The sequence below is a fragment of the Alosa pseudoharengus genome, unplaced genomic scaffold (assembly GCF_046254945.1).
Source record: "Alosa pseudoharengus isolate Yale_2024_CS ecotype anadromous, Long Island Sound unplaced genomic scaffold, YU_APseudo_1.1 YU_APseudo_1.1_scf_22, whole genome shotgun sequence".
Lineage (NCBI taxonomy): Eukaryota > Metazoa > Chordata > Actinopteri > Clupeiformes > Clupeidae > Alosa > Alosa pseudoharengus.
The window spans coordinates 29,009,085-29,015,400 of NW_027468680.1; the positions used below are offsets into that span (position 1 = coordinate 29,009,085).

Below are 6,316 nucleotides of genomic sequence, written 5' to 3' on the forward strand. Positions count from 1 at the left end.
TTATCTGACACAAAATGCCACAAAACTTCTTGTGCAAGCCATGGTTCTTTCCCAACTGAACAATGCATTTCATTGCTAGCTGGCCTACCTGTGTGTAGTGAGGGAGACCATTACAGATGACTCAGAATGCTGCAGCATGTCTGGTCTTTAATCAGCTAAAGAAGACACATGTAACTCCTCTGTTGGTTACTCTCTATTGGCTTCCTATAGCAGCCAGAATAAAATTAAAATACATCTCTCAGTCTGGCCTAGAAGTTAAGAACTCAGTGGACACACAAATTACAAGACAGTGACACACAAATTACAACAGGCCATTTGTATGATTGGCACCATGCTGCTTTTTATTGCTACATATGTGATGCATTTTCTTCACTTTTAACAAAATGGTTAAGAGGCTCATCTTAGCATGCTTGGTGCCTCTCTTAAGTGCATAGTTTAGACAAAACCTACAGTCTTTTCATTTAGAGTTTCACAACACAATTTCACCAATGTCCAACTGTTCCAATTGTGCCTTTCTTAAACATAAACGTTCATCTGTTAATTAGCTTTGCAAAAAGACATTACAGCTACAACAGATTATTATCCAAATTTTTGGGTCACTACACCAAATGATGTGCCAGTACATAATATAAACAAGTACAGGTTTCTGGTCAAATCAGGACCAAGCAAAAGATTGCAAATGTGATAGGCTACTAATGTTTTTTCCATTTTTAAGCAAGAACAACTGATTTATGTTCTGTTTGAGGCAATCTTGATCTTACTGTGATACTAACAAACTTGCAGTTAATCAGTTGCATTGACTTTTCTGTAATTTCATAAATAGTTCCTAAGAGACTGCATCATCCACAAATTAATACAAATTAGCAAATAACAAGGTACCAGAAGATTTATGGGAGATTTTCGTTTTGACACAAACATTTTTTACAACAATGCTGTAGTTACCAATCGATTTTCCAAGCAATGATTATTTTTAAGTCATATTCAAATAGTCATACAAAAATTTCATTATTGCATGCAGTACTACACATTTCATAAGTTGCTCCATCATGCAAACACTATTTCCACTGCATTCCTATAGACTGAGACTATATTAATTCATAGATAGTTTCACAACATCATGTCCATAATTAATCGTAGAGGGGTTGACTTTGCGATGTCATGAGATTACAATTTATGTGAAGTGTTTCTCACTGTACAGTACAGATGAGGGAAAGTGCTTTATGAGTCATATCCTTGTCGCCTTCTATCTTGAAGCAGCATTTCAGGGAGATCATCATGCTGTCACAAGGCGAACTCCCTTTGGCCATCGTGGTCACAGAGAAAGCTCCGTTGCCACGGTGACAGTGGACATACAGTTTAGTGTGTTCATCCAGAAAATACTAGTAATTGTAGCAAGACCACTACACATGTTCTATTGCTTTTGGTTAAGATACAATGCATATTATTCATGTGCATCTGATAATGATGATGATCCTGTTTTAATGTCATCATGATGTAAACATGCTATCGACACATGCTGGGATGTCAAAAGGGACTGCCCCTTGCACACGCAACAGGACCTTTTTTCTAACAATGGTACTTTTGAAAATATTGTTCTGTTCTCAACTACAAAAGAAGATTCACACGGCAATCTTCCAAAACATTGTGGTTTCAGTTTCTTCGCCACATGTATTCTATTGAATCCATTATCCCATAGAAGAGATTTCCGAACCTCTCCATACCACCATTACTATCGATGCCTTTAACATCAAACAGAATGCAATTCTTTTCAACACTGAACACAGCTATTTTATGCTAAGGGTTTCCATTCCACAACAGCTCATTTAAACCAAAACTGACACTAAAATCATGCGTAATATTTGTATTGCTCCTAACACTACTTTACATATGCTATGGCTTAAATTGTATTACTAATTTTAAATCTTTTGCTGCTTTCCAATCATTGAGGTATTTATTTACATGAGAATATTTAAATACTTGAGCTCAATATTGTTAATACTCTAATAACCTACTGTTTACCTAGTGTTAAATTCTGTGCTATTCTGAATCTAGGCCACCTAACCTACTTTAGTAATCTACCAACTAAGGACACATCCCCTACTGAGTCTGGGAGAGGTGTTAGGAAGTGTGCAATGAAGACTGGTCTGGATTGCTTTGAATCATGCCACCAAACAGCAATCGATTATGCAGATTTTGAACATTTAAATTAGCAATCCCTCACTGACCAAGCGGCTCATATAGTTTAAACCGAGGAGACATAATATTTAAAGACTTGTAGTCTTCCAATACTAAAATGACATTTGTTTTCAGTAATATTAGGGGCAAAAATACAGTAAGGGTCGAAGATAAGTCAGAGGGTAAACTCATTACTTGAAACTACCATGGAGCATACTGTCAGGCCTACTGTAATTACTCTCTTCATGTGCTACTCTCAAATTGAATTAAATTGAAGGAGGTCTACTGTACATGTGGGGAAATTTCCTACACAACCATCTATGGTGATCTAGTCTCATAGATTTGAGGAAATGCTTATAGCAGGCTTTTGGTACAGCATAGATCACTTGAACAACCCTACAAACTGCAATTATACTAGCACCAACCACAATCATGCCAAACACATAAATCTGACAACAGCACTATAACGTGTATCTCTGGGAATGTGAAAATGGGCATGCAAGTCAGCTGTGGGCAAGGTCAAACTTGTAGTGTCTTTATGCCTTCGGGGTCGAGCCACTACTCCCTCCTGCTTACCCCAAAAGGGCGAACATAACTCTTACAAGAGGCCTGGCTATGTGTTTTGAGATGGACAGACAAAGACATAGGGAGTCCCCAATTTTGGAGCAATCTCAGACTAATGTTGGAAAAGGATGCTACATCCCAGTTGGTAACTAAAGTTTGTTCTGTCTATACTGTATACACCTTAAAATATATAAGTATATTACTAGAACTATGTTACTCAGCAAGCATCACAACCTCTCATGCATGGCCATGTATAATGTCGGCACTAAAAGCTTGCTACATAAGCATATGGGACTATACATTTTCTTAATGGAAGACATTGGTGATTTTGTTGTTATTTGAACAACTTGTCACTTGTTTACAATATACATATTTATATCAAAACCATCACAGGTAAATGGGAGAGGGAGGGAAAACATATTGCACAAATCCCGTATCCAGGGTGGACCATATGGACCTTGGACTTTAGACTAGTTCTCTCTCAAAATCATTGTTAACAAGTATAACAGGTGCAAAAACTCAATCACCCACTATTTTTCCTTGACCGTTCGATTCAGTTCCCTATGTCATTTTTAATCAAACTGAATTATGTGGATTTATCCAGGATATGGATCATATACCTCTATGAACAAAACGGCATCTTGGCCAGAATACCTTCCTGATGCATGCATGAGGTGGACACAATGTTTTAGCTGAATGAATGGGGTGTCTACAAAATACCCTCAAAGATCAAGTTTAAAATATATACCATGATTCTAAGATTGTCCACCATCACCATTTGAAGAAGCACACGTCATCACTGCTATAATGCAAACCTCAACTTCAAGAAGGATGGGGCCTTACAGATGATTGTCAGTGAGGTAGTGATTTACGTCTTGTTTTATGTCCACCATCTACTTATTCCTTTGCCACATTTTGTGAGCAATCAACAAATAAATTAAAATAATTCTAATTCAAGACAGATACCAGAAAGCTAATTTCTTAATTCCAATCTGCTACTATAAAACTCCCACTGGTGTTACAATTAATTGTATAGACTAAAAGCTACATGTTGGTCCCTCCAGCACTGTGTTTAGACAAGGTGGGGCAGCTGGAAGGGCATATTTGGTTTCATGGAAATGTAGTGACCAGCAGTGATCACCACCATTTTTCGCAGCCCAGCACTTGACCTTGGGTGTTTCATCTTTCAACTTGTTCACTGCAGACCTTGCATCTCTGTTGGTCCTCTTGAGTATGCATCCAGATCTTGCATCTCTGTTGGTCCCCTTGAGTATGCATCCTTTGTCAAAAGTAGAGCAACACATCTGTCTAAGGGCAGCAGAGGACTGGAGATGGAATGCTTTGGAATGCACTTGAGCTGTGGATAAAAATAGCTGTATGAGCTTTGAGCCAAATTAAATCCTCAGTGTGAACATGACTTCGTTTTAAATCAATAAATCTGTCTTTTACTTACCCTCTTGAATATGTTAATGTTGGTCATGATATTTATGAAATTTGGGATGACTGAAATAGTTTTCCCGTGAAGTGAAAAACAAGGCAACAGGGTTCTGAAAATAAAAACATTTGGGTGTGAGAAAAGTCCATTGCATCTTGCGCCAAAAGCAGCAATACACACACAAATAAACAGCCTAATGTAGGCTAATTAAAAGTCGTGCAATCAATTTCAATTCAATTTATTGTGCTTATAGAGCGCCAAAACATAACACATGTATCATGGCGCTTTACAGAATGTAGGCAATCAGAGAAAGAAGGAAAGAAAGGAAGAAAAGGAAAGCAAGAGAGAGGCCCATGGGTAACAGGGGCGAGGAAAAACTCCCTAGAATTGGAGATATATATAGGAAGAAACCTCGAGCAGATCCACGACTCAAGGGCCTGACCCATCTGCCTAGGGTCAGTACATGACAGTAAGGTCTGTATACATGACAAATGCATATGATAGTCGGGTGTAGAGAATAAGACATGGTGTTAAGCACTTGAGCTGAAAGTTACAAGAGATGGGATGATTACGTATCCGTTATGGTAGTTCGTTATTCCTGATTTAGTGACAGAAAGTTCAATAGTCCAGCGTTGGGATTGTCCAGGGGAAGGGAGTTTTCGAGGGGCATATCGTGTAAGATAGCCTACAGAGACCTAGATTTCATGATAAGGCAAATGACAACGACTGCCTGGTGACATTTGTAACTAAATGGACTGCAACAGCAAAAATAACTTACCCACCAACGACCTAGGAACATATTTTCTACAACACGGCTCAAATCAGAACATATTCCATGGATATTAGCCAGGTTTTGCTTTAAATTAGCACACCCTCTAATAGCTGTTATAGCTGATCTATGATATTCAATTGGTACAGTGGTAAACAAAGGATTACATGAAGCCGATGGTTACAATATAACAACGTAGACAATACATACCGCTACAATTACAACGCGCAGAAACGGTGTTGCTGGATCATAGGGACATGTTGGCTCGGTTTCTCTGTACAGGGTAGGCAGTCCTCACGGGCCAGGTTCTTTTCGCCCGGCCCGTGAGGGCTGCGACTACGCCATTACTCTCCCGTTATGCTACACCGCTCGTCCTTCCGCTCAAACACATGTCATTATCGCTGTTCGTATAACTGAGGCGTATTGCGCCACAGACACATCAGTCAATATCAAAGACCCGCCCTCAACCGACCCACCCACCCAGGACAGTGAAGTCAGAGCTAGCCTAGTCTCCCTAGATTTTCTCTGATCAAGTGAGGAAGCTCACCAGACTAGATGGAGCAAAACCTAGGCAAAATGTTATACAAAGTGATTTTTTAGAATGTTTTGCCATGGTAAGTGTAGCCTAGTACGTGGCATTAGGTGCGGGCATCTCACCCTGACTGCCTAAATATCCTTAATGTATGAGGTCTGTAGTGTAAGATACTCTTTTGCCTTCCTAGGCATTCCTAGAAAGAACATCCTGAATTGGAAAGGTAGGCTACTCAGAGAGCACAGATCTCCTCCAAGGCCATATAGCTCTGGTGTATGCAAGTCAAGCAAACTCAAGCCTAACAGTGAGTAATTGGCTTACATTAATGGGACACTAAGCATTAATTATCATAGAATGTACATCACATTTAGGCAATGGTATGAAATTCATCATTGGTGCATTAATCACATCATAAGAACACATTATTTCATGAACTAAAAAGGCACTGTTTTAGGCGAGACTGTCACTGGGGGACAAACCAGAGGTCAATGCCAAATGGCACAACAGTTGTGAAAGCAACACTACATTGCTACAGTTGGCCCGTGAGTCGGATTTGCTCCAAAATGTTATGGGTTCGTTCTTGGACCATGCCACACCTTTCCACCAACTTTCATAGAAATCGGGCCTGAAATGTAGTTTTTGTGTAATCCTGAACCTGATGGATGGACAGACAAACCACAGTGAAAACATGACCTGGTGGGGTGATGAAGAAAACGAAGAAGCCACAAGAGGGCATGATATACTCACTTCAAGATCCTTCAGCAGAACAGAGCTTGGGACAATAATCCAGTTGCCATGAACTAGTTGCTCATGAGATCTTACAGAATAAAGTAGGAGGTTT

The 6,316-nt window shown here is 39.5% G+C and overlaps 1 long non-coding RNA gene across 1 annotated transcript; it reads right to left on the bottom strand.

Moving 5' to 3' along the window:
* Nucleotides 1-318: 318 nt before the first annotated feature.
* On the bottom strand, nucleotides 319-5,414 carry LOC143139072 (uncharacterized). Its single transcript, XR_012990330.1, has 3 exons — nucleotides 5,154-5,414; nucleotides 4,193-4,286; nucleotides 319-4,096 (listed from the first exon to the last, which is right to left on the bottom strand). It is a non-coding gene; the product is annotated as an uncharacterized LOC143139072 (long non-coding RNA).
* Nucleotides 5,415-6,316: the final 902 nt, after the last annotated feature.